A 14,910-nucleotide genomic window follows, 5' to 3' on the forward strand; every position below is an offset into this window, starting at 1 on the left:
AAACAGTTGCCATTCATTCTGATCGCAATGTTGGAAATGGGTATGAAACACTTGCCATTCATTCTGACCAGCAATGTTGGAAATGGGTATGAAACAGTTGCCTTTCATTCTGATAGCAATGCTGGGAATGGGTATGAAACAGCTGCCATTCATTCTGACCAGCAATGTTGGAAATAGGTATGACACACTTGCCATTCATTCTGACCAGCCATGTTGGAAATGGGTATGAAACAGTTGCCATTCATTCTGATAGCAATGTTGGAAATGGGTATGAAACACTTGCCATTCATTCTGACCAGCCATGTTGGAAATGGGTATGAAACACTTGCCATTCATTCTGACCAGCAAAGTTGGATATGGGTATAAAACAGTTGCCATTCATTCTGACCAGCAAAGTTGGATATGGATTAAAACAGTTGCCATTCATTCTGACCAGCCAAGTTGGATATGGGTATAAAACAGTTGCCATTCATTCTGACCAGCAAAGTTGGATATGGATTAAAACAGTTGCCATTCATTCTGACCAGCCAAGTTGGAAATAGTTTAGCCCAACTTGCTAACGGCCAACATGAGTATATGATGAAGTTGCCCTTAGCTTCCTGTGTTTAAGTAGTTCTTCATCCACCAAATATACAGGCCGCCATCGATAGCCCCTCATGTGCTGATGAATGTTGTTAACACATTAACCCCTAGCGATGACTTAACGGGGCAGGAGGTAGTAACCTAATGCCGAGCTCTGTAGCGTCATGGTCATGCATGATACACTCAAGTGGGCGGTATTATAGAAAGATAGACAGATGTAGCTCTACAATGATACCAGATAATCTGGAATATCTAGTTGCACTACAAAATACAGATAAAAAAACTCATTTTTTGGACCCGGCTTTTTTCTACCCAAAATTCGCCCGTGGTCGGAATCCGATTTTGTGTCCGGATTTTAGACATTTTGGTCTCAGATCTAAGGCAAACCAGTATAACTGCAGACAGACGAGCCTTTGCAAAAAGTCGGATAAGATGGGCATTTGGAATAAAGAGTGGTCTCCATATAAAAATAATGGCTCTGTTTAGCATAAAAAAAAGAACTCCAACTTTTACCCTTCTGCTCATGCGTGAGTCAAATAGCCAATGAAAAACGATGTTTCTAACACAACTAGGCAGTTTGTTATTGAAAGATGGCCGGGGATTTGGTGTTTTCGAGTCTATTCAGAAATAGCTTTCAAAATGTGTTTCCTACCCGATTTTCAGGCGAAAATGTCAAAAAGCTCCAGGGGTTAATGTGTTAAACCCACAGCAACAACAACCAACTTGCTAGCTTTTATGCTGTGAGACAGTCATACAGTTTTTGTATTTGTTGCTATTACTGTGACCTTGTATAGGCCTTTAGTATCATTCTGAATAAGTAAAACTTAATTCAGTGAAACCTGTCCTTTGGGGTCGTCCATTAATTATGTCAACAAAATGGGGGGGGGGGAGGGGGTTTAAAGAAGTTTGACAATTGTTGACATGGGGGAAGGGGGAGTTTCCATAATTCTATTTTTAGCATAAAAGCCAGCCGTATAAAACATTATTAGTTTGTAGGGGGAGGGTAAAATTTTATTAAGGGGGTCACTGAAAGTTTGACAGTTGTTGACAAGGGGGGGGTAAAAATTGCCTAAAAATTGTTGACATAATTAATGGACGTCCCCTTTATGGACAGGCATATTTTATAAAGTGGTGAACTGTACAAATATTGAACAGAAAATTTCGCTTAGAATTAGTTTCCTTTATTAGATGGAATTGTTCAGTGTATATGCAACAGTATAGCCCTCAGCATACATCAGCAAATCTAGAAACAGTTATTCAATTAAAACACATTTAGGAGAATTCTGTTTAAAACAAACAGCTGAAAATATCAGTCGCCCCTTGGATCTGAGGAGTATGAACTGTACAGTTGTTAAAATAAATGTTTATTTATAGTCTGTTTTCCTTCCCATGGAAAAAATATTGTGATTACATGCAAGACATGATAACTATCTGCAGAATTTGAAAACAAGTTTTCGATTATAAATATTCAGAAATATGTGTACTATATAGTCATATCTGTTCTGGTTACTCACTCATTTGGATAACTTGCTGTGTGATTATTCAGTTGATACCTGAAGAAATACAGTTAAAGTTTTACATCAAGTTAATGATATCTGACACCAGGCCACTCTAATTTTTGGCAAATGGTAGTTCATTGACATGTGGTATGCATCTGTAAAGTGACTTGATCTTGTTACCATGGCACATGCATAGATCGACAAGATGATGTACCAATCATTTTGTGAGGTTAATTGACCTTGTTAGTATGTCACAGGCCCAGATTAACAAGATAAGGTACCAATCAACAAGGGACCACTCCGATGGCCTAGAGGTTAGGGCGTCCGCCTCAGATGCGGGAAGTCATGGATTCAAATCCAGACCGAGTCATACCAAGATTTATAAAAATGGTACTAACGATATGATTGCAAAATTGTTCAAGCTATGTTAAAAATCCAAATCACACACACATCAATCAACAGGAAGCTTACTCAATCACATGTATAATCAAACTTAACTCAGACATTATTAATTCACCAAGAGAAGCAATAAAATCATCGCCTGAAAGAACCAACGACAGTCAATTTCATGTTTCGCTACGGTGATACTAGTTTGGATCTCCTGGTAATAGACCAGAATAGTTTGAGATGACCTGATGTCTGTAACCCATCATCTATTCATTGTCCATCCATCAGTTTATGAGATGACCTGATGTCTGTTGGCCATCATCTGTCCATTGTCCATCAGTTTATGAGATGACCTGATATATGTTGGCCATCATCTGTCCATTGTCCATCAGTTTATGAGATGACCTGTTGTCTTTTGCCCATCATTTCTCCATTGTCCATCCATCAGTTCATGAGTTGACCTGATATTTGTTGGCCATCATCTGTGCATTGTCAATCCATCAGTTTATGAGATGACCTGATATCTGTTGGACATCATCTGTCCATTGTCCATCCATCAGTTTATGAAATGACCAGATATTTATAGCCCATCATTTGTTTATTGTCCATCCATCAGTTTATGAGATGACCTGATGTATGTTGGTCATCATCTGTCTGTTGTCCATCCATCAGTTTATGAGGTGACCTGATGTCTGTAACCTATCATTTGTTCATTGTCCATCCATCAGTTTATGAGATGACCTGATGTCTGTTGTCCATCGTCTGTCCATTGTCCATCCATCTTCCTTTTGTAGTCTAACCAAATTTGTCATTGTTTTTTATTCTAACTACTATGAAGATTGCCATGAAACTTGATACACATTCATCCTGAGGACTAGTTGGTCCTGTATGAAATTGGTGCATCTCATGCTTTCATCAAAAAACTTGTTTTGATATCTAGTTGATCCTAAATGAAAATAGTGCCAGTTTATTCGGCCAACATAGTTGTTACAATTGCCATCATACTATCGCTACCCCAGTATGGATAGTCTTAGAGTTCTCATCATTGACATCTAGCTGGTCCTAAATGAAATTGGTAATGTTCTTATGTCAAATATGACCGCTATAGCGATCTTTAAAATCTTGTTGTTTCAGAATATTATGATTTCAGCACTTGTCAGTTAAAAAGAAATAAAAACAACCCAGTTCTATCTTGGATTCTTTTCAGCCAGTAAGCACAAGTCCCAATATGTGACTCTTGTATTTGAATCATATCCATGTTGCTCAGTGTACATTTACAAATCTGTTTGATAACACTTTCATGAAAATGGAAGTTTCAGCTTAAAATCAGTACAATTTTCATCATTGATCATTGATGAAACTCTGGTGTAAAGTATGTTATATTGGCAATCTGACAAAGCTGGGCAATTAATGATGCACAAATCAACCCATTTTTTCCCATACCATGTATAATATGACTTATTGTTCTTTAGTCTTTTAAATATTTGTAAATTGGCAGCATGAAGCAACTGGCATTTAGACATATAATGTAAATACTTCCGAAAATATCTCAAGTCCCCACTCCTCACTTGCACAATAAATTATATATGTATTAAAAAGTATCAAGTTTTAAATGCATTTGCAAATAAAGATGTCTCACAAATTTGACTAAAATAAAAAAAGAATAAAAAACTCTGAAATATGTATGCTTTTTTCAGCTTAATATCACCAAATGTCTTCAGTATTTCAACTGATTTTGTCGGGGAATGTCGTAGAAACCAAATGTCATTAAATAACATTTAACTCTCCCATTGATTGTGATTAATGACATCGGTGTTAGCTTATAATCCTCCTGTGGACTGTGATTAATCACAGGTGTTATTGTATAACCCTCCCATTGGCTGTGATTAAGTTTATTACCCTTCCATTGTCTGTGATTAATGACGCCAGGTGTTAGCTTATAACCCTCCAATTGGCTGTGATTAATCACACCAAGTGTTATATTATAACTATCCTATTGGCTGTGATTAATGACACCAGGTGTTGGCTTACAACCCTGTCATTGGCTCTGATTAATGAGATAAGGAGATGCCAATTGATGTTGACTGAGATATCGGAACAATTGATTAAACACGTCTTAACTCTTTAGACTTGTGTCATTTCGATTGTCTGGCAACCTTACGAACTTCCAAACAAACAGATAAATAAATAGTACTTCTGATGTTAAGAAATTTAATGAAAAAATAGTACTCATTCTTACATTTAATTGAAATGAAATATGCACAGATGTATCAAGAATGTATGGAAGCCCAAGTATTCTTATTGCTAAGATCACAAACACAATGGTTTTGTGTTTTACAGTGCAGCAACATGTGAAGTTTATTTAATCCCATGTTGATAGAGAACTTTTCATGTTATCTCCCCTGATTGCTCTTCATGCTTCAGTGCTTGAAAGTCCAGTATATTGTATGGAATTACATCACAATTAATACTTCCAGTTCAGTACCCATGAATGTAGTTCTAGTCTATTTTTAGAACATTTTTTCCTCTCTCATTTTGGTGGTGATAGAAGAGTTTTATTTATGCATTTTTGGTAGGGATTTAAAGGTAACTGTTTATTCTTGATAATATGAGCTCAGGGTGTTGTTGTCTGTATGTATTTTGGCGACAGTGCACAGTGAGTAATAAGGCCTTGGTGATGATCCGGAAGTGAAATTCGTGTTCTGGTTACATGCTGTTATGTTGACAGTCAATAATCTAAAAAAAGAGCAGGTCAACCTTTGACAAGAACTTCACCGTGAAGTCATCTTTGAAGGTATTTTAGATTAACATATGATTTGCATTGATTGTCACACAGTGGAAAGGTCAGTACTGAGAAACAAATGTAGAGAACATATAGTAAAATTAATTGTGTACTATGTCCTGTAAGGGCAGTATTGGATCAAAGTTTAAATTGGTATAAAATCTTTATTATTAAAGATAGACACATGAAATTTTAATATGTCATGTATATTGACTTTTAAAATATAAGAATGAAATTAAAAGTAAAAAATTAATTTTTATTTTAAAAATTTTAATAAAATTTTAAAAAAATTAAAAAAAATAATTAAAAAACCCCTAAAATGCACATATATAATATTTTTGGGAATCACATTAAATGTTATCAGCATGTATATATTCCTACACCATATAAAAGCTCCAATGTTGGATTTTTGTCACATTTTGTCAGAGAAAATATCTTTGTAGTCAAAATGAGACCTTCATTAAAAATACATGAAGACAAAATTATAATTTGTATTGGCCATTCAGACTATTTATTAGGGGTCCAATCAGTTAATTTATGTGTTTATGATGGGGTCACTTCCTGAGTAACAAACTTCTGCTTGTATAGCCTTCAGTAATTGTTTATAAACATAGTTATAAGGTATTTAGTGAGAGGACAGCGATGAAAACTTTATACTAGAACCTACTCAAGTTCTCTACTAAATCATTTTAAACTGTCTGAGAATGAAATACAGGTCAAAGGGATAAAATATGCTTCCCCCAGGTATATTTACCCTTGGATGTAAGAAAAAAGCAAAATGATGTAAGTTGAATACAAAATGCATTCCATTTTATTGTTCAGTTAGGTTAAGATATTGATTGGTGTAGTGCGGCATTGTGGCCTATATGATGTTATGGGAATTCTAATGATCCATCTTGCTTTATGCATTATTAATTACTAATACTATTTGTTAACTGACACTCTAAAGATTACATAAGAAGCATTCAAACAAATTATTTGAATTTAACTTTGTACATGGTTACATATCCCACATGTACAAATATCCATCCATTTTAGAATGTTTGGGATCAAAAGTTCACACTCAGTACATCATATAGGCTGACATTGTACCTATAGTGAACCTGTAAAGCACATTTATGGCTATGTGCACTGAAAATATCCCAAAATGTTATTTTCATCATGAATATGCCTATGTATGGTAACATATTTCAATTTAGTACTTTGACAGAGTGCGGTATTGAAACATCAGCTGATATCTGATTCCATTCAATCAATGAGCTTAATAATTGGTAACCAACACTCTTCAAAATACCATATAAATGTTCAAATAGATAATTTGAATTATGTTTGCACATTTGATCTTAACAAGTACATTGTATATGTCCCACATATGCAAATTTCCATCCTTGTTTACAAGTTTTGGGGATGAGAATTTCACATTTAGCTGATGATATAGGATTTATTGGTACTTATAGTTGATTTGTATGACCACATTTGGCTGTATTCACTTGCAATATCCAAAATTGTTATTTCCCTCATGAATAAGAATGCTTATAGTAACACATTCTAATTTAGTACATTGTCACTTGACTTTCCTGTATACTGGTATGTAATAATGTTTACACCAATGATCAAACCTCACCGCCCCAACATTGCCTTAAACTTTATGATACATAGTCTACCTGATTAGTTATTTAACTTGTAAATGGCTAAATGTGCTTCTAGAAACCTCATATACTTTTAGGATGAATTTAACACTTTAATACATGGCCATTGCTTCACATTTCTGAGTGTCACTCTGTCAAGTTTAATATTTTCCCCCATGCTTGCAACCTTAATGTTAATCTGAAATCACCATATCTAACACAGTTTAACTTCATTTACATAGATCTTACTGTTTTCTAGAATTAAGTGAAACATATTGGATCTTTTCAGGTCTAGCCTGGTATCTGGAACAAAGTGTTAGAGTTGGATTAGCTTGGAAGCTCTCCTGAGTAGTCTGGTGGTAATAGCATGGTTTCATAAGGGCATGTGCAGTGTACTGCCATAAGTGACCAATATTAGTTCATATCACCACACTGATATATGGCACCTCAAAGACATGGCTTAGGTTTTCATGAGAGAGATCAGCAGCATTTTTCAGTAAGGTAGAACCTCCCTAGAAACTATTTTCCTGTCCCATTGCCACCTTTTGTTGTTATCGACATTGAAATGGAATGCATTTTTGCTATAAAACATGGTAGTGGTCCCATTAGAACTTTAAATCTGAATGTGCTATTAGTTATGGAAACAACTGCCTAAGTACCTGACACAATAAATGTGGAACATAGCACCTGTCAGTGTTTCTTTAGTGTGTACACCTATATGCATCTGGACAGGCATATTGCGGTTTGCTGCCAAAATCACTATGAGCTATGATGCTTCACTACCCCTGGGGAAAATGTTATCAGTTATACAGACCCAAACTACCATTTGTTTTAAATATCATTCATTAGTCAACTTTTCTGTCTAAAATTTGTCAAACTGTGTTTTAAAACTTGTATGAAAATTTAAGTTTTCAATAAAATTTAGTTTTTAAAATTTAAATGTTTATTTAATTTGCCATTAAAACTGAATTTATCAACATTTGTAATTTTCAAACATATTTTCAGACAGGGCTTATCTTGTATCACAATTAGGTTTTTACTGCATTGAAAAATTCCTAAAATTAAGGAAGATATAGCAAATTTAGTTTTGGTTTCTCAAGAGCACTTGGACCAGAACTTGCACCCTGTGGAACACCAGCACTACATACTTTCTGACAGGTGTCACATGTTTTCCTTGCAAGGAAATTCAAAAAGACTTCATGTATAAAGTTGAAATAGGTATAGCATGCAAATATAAAAGTTTGACTAAAATTGGCGTAAAACATGTAGCCTGTCAGGAATTACATCACAATTAATACTTCCAGTTCAGTACCCATGAATGTAGTTCTAGTCTATTTTTAGAACATTTTTTCCTCTCTCATTTTGGTGGTGATAGAAGAGTTTTATTTATGCATTTTTGGTAGGGATTTAAAGGTAACTGTTTATTCTTGATAATATGAGCTCAGGGTGTTGTTGTCTGTATGTATTTTGGCGACAGTGCACAGTGAGTAATAAGGCCTTGGTGATGATCCGGAAGTGAAATTCGTGTTCTGGTTACATGCTGTTATGTTGACAGTCAATAATCTAAAAAAAGAGCAGGTCAACCTTTGACAAGAACTTCACCGTGAAGTCATCTTTGAAGGTATTTTAGATTAACATATGATTTGCATTGATTGTCACACAGTGGAAAGGTCAGTACTGAGAAACAAATGTAGAGAACATATAGTAAAATTAATTGTGTACTATGTCCTGTAAGGGCAGTATTGGATCAAAGTTTAAATTGGTATAAAATCTTTATTATTAAAGATAGACACATGAAATTTTAATATGTCATGTATATTGACTTTTAAAATATAAGAATGAAATTAAAAGTAAAAAATTAATTTTTATTTTAAAAATTTTAATAAAATTTTAAAAAAATTAAAAAAAATAATTAAAAAACCCCTAAAATGCACATATATAATATTTTTGGGAATCACATTAAATGTTATCAGCATGTATATATTCCTACACCATATAAAAGCTCCAATGTTGGATTTTTGTCACATTTTGTCAGAGAAAATATCTTTGTAGTCAAAATGAGACCTTCATTAAAAATACATGAAGACAAAATTATAATTTGTATTGGCCATTCAGACTATTTATTAGGGGTCCAATCAGTTAATTTATGTGTTTATGATGGGGTCACTTCCTGAGTAACAAACTTCTGCTTGTATAGCCTTCAGTAATTGTTTATAAACATAGTTATAAGGTATTTAGTGAGAGGACAGCGATGAAAACTTTATACTAGAACCTACTCAAGTTCTCTACTAAATCATTTTAAACTGTCTGAGAATGAAATACAGGTCAAAGGGATAAAATATGCTTCCCCCAGGTATATTTACCCTTGGATGTAAGAAAAAAGCAAAATGATGTAAGTTGAATACAAAATGCATTCCATTTTATTGTTCAGTTAGGTTAAGATATTGATTGGTGTAGTGCGGCATTGTGGCCTATATGATGTTATGGGAATTCTAATGATCCATCTTGCTTTATGCATTATTAATTACTAATACTATTTGTTAACTGACACTCTAAAGATTACATAAGAAGCATTCAAACAAATTATTTGAATTTAACTTTGTACATGGTTACATATCCCACATGTACAAATATCCATCCATTTTAGAATGTTTGGGATCAAAAGTTCACACTCAGTACATCATATAGGCTGACATTGTACCTATAGTGAACCTGTAAAGCACATTTATGGCTATGTGCACTGAAAATATCCCAAAATGTTATTTTCATCATGAATATGCCTATGTATGGTAACATATTTCAATTTAGTACTTTGACAGAGTGCGGTATTGAAACATCAGCTGATATCTGATTCCATTCAATCAATGAGCTTAATAATTGGTAACCAACACTCTTCAAAATACCATATAAATGTTCAAATAGATAATTTGAATTATGTTTGCACATTTGATCTTAACAAGTACATTGTATATGTCCCACATATGCAAATTTCCATCCTTGTTTACAAGTTTTGGGGATGAGAATTTCACATTTAGCTGATGATATAGGATTTATTGGTACTTATAGTTGATTTGTATGACCACATTTGGCTGTATTCACTTGCAATATCCAAAATTGTTATTTCCCTCATGAATAAGAATGCTTATAGTAACACATTCTAATTTAGTACATTGTCACTTGACTTTCCTGTATACTGGTATGTAATAATGTTTACACCAATGATCAAACCTCACCGCCCCAACATTGCCTTAAACTTTATGATACATAGTCTACCTGATTAGTTATTTAACTTGTAAATGGCTAAATGTGCTTCTAGAAACCTCATATACTTTTAGGATGAATTTAACACTTTAATACATGGCCATTGCTTCACATTTCTGAGTGTCACTCTGTCAAGTTTAATATTTTCCCCCATGCTTGCAACCTTAATGTTAATCTGAAATCACCATATCTAACACAGTTTAACTTCATTTACATAGATCTTACTGTTTTCTAGAATTAAGTGAAACATATTGGATCTTTTCAGGTCTAGCCTGGTATCTGGAACAAAGTGTTAGAGTTGGATTAGCTTGGAAGCTCTCCTGAGTAGTCTGGTGGTAATAGCATGGTTTCATAAGGGCATGTGCAGTGTACTGCCATAAGTGACCAATATTAGTTCATATCACCACACTGATATATGGCACCTCAAAGACATGGCTTAGGTTTTCATGAGAGAGATCAGCAGCATTTTTCAGTAAGGTAGAACCTCCCTAGAAACTATTTTCCTGTCCCATTGCCACCTTTTGTTGTTATCGACATTGAAATGGAATGCATTTTTGCTATAAAACATGGTAGTGGTCCCATTAGAACTTTAAATCTGAATGTGCTATTAGTTATGGAAACAACTGCCTAAGTACCTGACACAATAAATGTGGAACATAGCACCTGTCAGTGTTTCTTTAGTGTGTACACCTATATGCATCTGGACAGGCATATTGCGGTTTGCTGCCAAAATCACTATGAGCTATGATGCTTCACTACCCCTGGGGAAAATGTTATCAGTTATACAGACCCAAACTACCATTTGTTTTAAATATCATTCATTAGTCAACTTTTCTGTCTAAAATTTGTCAAACTGTGTTTTAAAACTTGTATGAAAATTTAAGTTTTCAATAAAATTTAGTTTTTAAAATTTAAATGTTTATTTAATTTGCCATTAAAACTGAATTTATCAACATTTGTAATTTTCAAACATATTTTCAGACAGGGCTTATCTTGTATCACAATTAGGTTTTTACTGCATTGAAAAATTCCTAAAATTAAGGAAGATATAGCAAATTTAGTTTTGGTTTCTCAAGAGCACTTGGACCAGAACTTGCACCCTGTGGAACACCAGCACTACATACTTTCTGACAGGTGTCACATGTTTTCCTTGCAAGGAAATTCAAAAAGACTTCATGTATAAAGTTGAAATAGGTATAGCATGCAAATATAAAAGTTTGACTAAAATTGGCGTAAAACATGTAGCCTGTCAGGAATTACATCACAATTAATACTTCCAGTTCAGTACCCATGAATGTAGTTCTAGTCTATTTTTAGAACATTTTTTCCTCTCTCATTTTGGTGGTGATAGAAGAGTTTTATTTATGCATTTTTGGTAGGGATTTAAAGGTAACTGTTTATTCTTGATAATATGAGCTCAGGGTGTTGTTGTCTGTATGTATTTTGGCGACAGTGCACAGTGAGTAATAAGGCCTTGGTGATGATCCGGAAGTGAAATTCGTGTTCTGGTTACATGCTGTTATGTTGACAGTCAATAATCTAAAAAAAGAGCAGGTCAACCTTTGACAAGAACTTCACCGTGAAGTCATCTTTGAAGGTATTTTAGATTAACATATGATTTGCATTGATTGTCACACAGTGGAAAGGTCAGTACTGAGAAACAAATGTAGAGAACATATAGTAAAATTAATTGTGTACTATGTCCGTATGGTCATTAAATCCTATTGACAAATTTTAATACATGACTGGCCAGGATATGCATTATTTATTGGAGAGAGAGAAAGTATTATGTGCAAACGTGCTTAGAAAAACAGTGTGAGGCCCTCCAATTCACTGAGCATAGTTATTTTCCCATGAAAAATGCAAGTCATTAGCTATATTTTCATGATGACTATCATATTAAATATAACCCTGTGCCTTTGAAATTTTTTCTTCTAAATAATTATTATTGAGACTGCCTTTAATAATCTAATTCGTTTTCAATTTTGCCATTCAGTCGTATAACTACAAGGAATACACAAAGAAATGTTTAACAAAGAGGTCAATGCAGTGCAGTGGATAATTAGAAAAGCAGACATAAAAATGAATGAATGAATCAGCAGTGTATGAATGTATAAAAAAAGAAGTAGAAGAATAATTAAATGTATTTACACATAAATGAAAATAAAAAAGTGGATAAGTGACCATTTTTAGAGTGTAAGATTATGTGATAAAATAGAAACCCTCATTCAATAGAATGATAATAGTAGTTAAGTGGGACACATTAGGGACAATGGGACTTAGCATTAAAAAGACCCCTGGGTCAGATTAGGGACAATGGAAATTTAACATGGAGAGAAATCGTGGGTCACTTTAGGGACAATGGGAATTTAACATAGAGTTTGGGTCTGTCTAGGGACAAGGGAAATTAACATGGGGAATAGAGTTTGGGCTTTTGGGATTTTTTTTTTTTTTTTTAAATTTTTTTAAATTTAAATTTAAATTTAAATTTAAATTTTAAAAAAAGGGATAGGCAATGGAAAGGCTATCTCTTTTCGAGAAATATGGCTGGCCCTGAAAAGGGCCTTTGGGTTTTCTTCTTCTTCTTCTGCTTCTAGTTTCTTCTTTTTCTCCACCAAGTTCTTATTTTATCTCCAACACTCTTTCTCTTCTTTTCTTTCTTTTTTTTCTCCTGCTCTTCTTTCTTCTTCTCTTCCTCCTCTTCTTTCTTCCTCTTTTCATTTTCTTCTTCTTTTTCAATTTTTTCATTCCATGCTCTCATCCTTATCCTTTCCTCTTCATCCTCCTTCTCCTCCTTTATTTCTTTCAACAGATCACTGATGATTACCTTCATTTTTCGTAAATTGTTTATCTCCATCTTCACTCGATGGGGACTATAAGAATAGTGATCCTCGTTTAGGTTAACCAACATTTGCTCTATCATTCCTAAATTGTCGAGGACGTTTTGCAATTTTTCCATTTTGTCCATTTGGTTAGAAGCCATCTTCTTTTTTTATTCTTTGCAGATTGGTTTGAACGACGAATACTGTGGGTTCTTATACGAAAAGCGCGGACGTGAAGGAAAACATCCCCCTCCTTTTTCATTTCATATAATAAAACCCAAACTATACTTTCTCATTTCATATAATAAAAACCCAAACTAGACTCTCCACATACGCTAAGAAACAATAAACAAAATCCATAATCTACTATCCACACAATCTTACGTGAGCGCTTACAAAACCCAAACTATACTCTTCACATACGCTAAGAACAATAAACAAATCCATAATCTACTATTCACACAATCGTACGTGAGCGGGTACAAACACAAACACAAACACACAAACACAAACACACAAACACATACGCTAAGAAACAATAAACGAATCCATAATCTACTATCCACACAATCGTACGTGAGCGGTTACAAAACCCAAACTATACTCTCCACATACGCTAAGAACAATAAACTAATCCATAATCTACTATCCACACAATCGTACGTGAGCGCTTACAGAACCCTAACTATACTCTTCACCTACGCTAAGAAACAATAAAGAAACCCATAATCTACTATTCCCACAAACATACCTTAGCTCTTACAATCACCAACACACAAACACATACCCTCACACTATCTTAAAAAAGAGTTAGTGTTTATAATCACACTACTCTACCTACACACATTGGCAAATCGATCGTTATTTCTTTTCTAGAGTATTGGGTAGCCCTGAAAAGGGCTGTTTTTTTGTTTGGTACTTCATGGACACCTGGTTAATGGTGGCACCTTCCAGGCCTGGCGCCGCATACACATCTTGTCCCCCAGTTACTTTTTACCTTTTTGGGGGAGAGAGCAGAGGCAGGATATGTCGCTTCAGAATCCCAATTTTCGCTCTCTGGGATTCTGAAATTTCTTCTTCTTCTCTCCTTTTCCTCCTCCTCCTCTTCTTTGTATCTTCTCTCTTCCTCTTTGTATCTTCTTTCCTCTTCTTCTTTATATCTTCTCTCCTCCTTTTCTTTGTTTCTTCTTTCCTCCTCCTCTCTTATCCTTCCCTCCTCCACAATGGCTTCCGCGGCCAGTTCATTTAATATGCGCCTGGCATATTCCAGATGCACATGAAGTTCCAACAGTTTCTCCAGTCTCGTGTTCATTTTTGGTGTTGATCAATCAACAAGGGTAGCTGGACTGCCGAACGAGTTTCAATTTATAGTGAAAGCGCGGACGTGAAGGAAAACATCCCCAAAAAACATAAAATTGATCTTACCTACATCATGACCAAAAAACAACAACGCGTGGACCTAAAAGAAACACTCACTCACTTTTTATGCTACCCATCACTATTTTAAAATTTTTTATAAATCACTTCAATAGACTATCCACATACGCAAAGCAATCCAATCTAACCCCAAATTTACACCTCAAACACCAAAAAAACAAAAAAGACATCATTTTAATCTACTATCCATACCAACTTACTTAACCACTTACAAACACAAACACACAAACACATACCCTCACATTTTTTTTAAAAAAGAGTTAGTGTTTATTTTCACACTACTCTACCTACACACATTGGCAAATCTATTGTTATTTCTTTTCTAGAGTATTGGGTAGCCCTGAAAAGGGCTGTTTTTTTTGTTTGCTATGGCATTCTTTTTAGTTTCTAAGAATGCGATGTCCTCTGAGGATAGACTTTCTGGCGATAGGTCTGCTTCTTCGGAAAGAGAAGAAGAACTCTTTGGTGTCGATACGACAATCGACAAAGCCTCTGTCAGCTTCAGGTTGCTG

The 14,910-nt window shown here is 34.5% G+C and overlaps 1 long non-coding RNA gene across 2 annotated transcripts in view; it reads left to right on the forward strand.

Annotated features, from left to right (window-relative positions):
• Positions 1-11,853, forward strand: part of LOC149789907 (uncharacterized) — a 2,017,354-nt gene extending 2,005,501 nt beyond the window's left edge. Inside the window, exons 18-19 of one of the 2 annotated variants that reach the window (XR_016423761.1) lie at positions 7,168-7,374; positions 10,405-11,853. This is a non-coding gene — a long non-coding RNA (uncharacterized LOC149789907). Of the gene's footprint in view, positions 1-7,167; positions 7,380-10,404 lie in introns of both variants that reach the window. The other variant, XR_016423760.1, reaches the window with a different exon arrangement.
• Positions 11,854-14,910: the final 3,057 nt, after the last annotated feature.

The sequence above is a fragment of the Sinohyriopsis cumingii genome, chromosome 10 (assembly GCF_028554795.1).
Source record: "Sinohyriopsis cumingii isolate HCF-2022 chromosome 10, ASM2855479v2, whole genome shotgun sequence".
NCBI lineage: Eukaryota > Metazoa > Mollusca > Bivalvia > Unionida > Unionidae > Sinohyriopsis > Sinohyriopsis cumingii.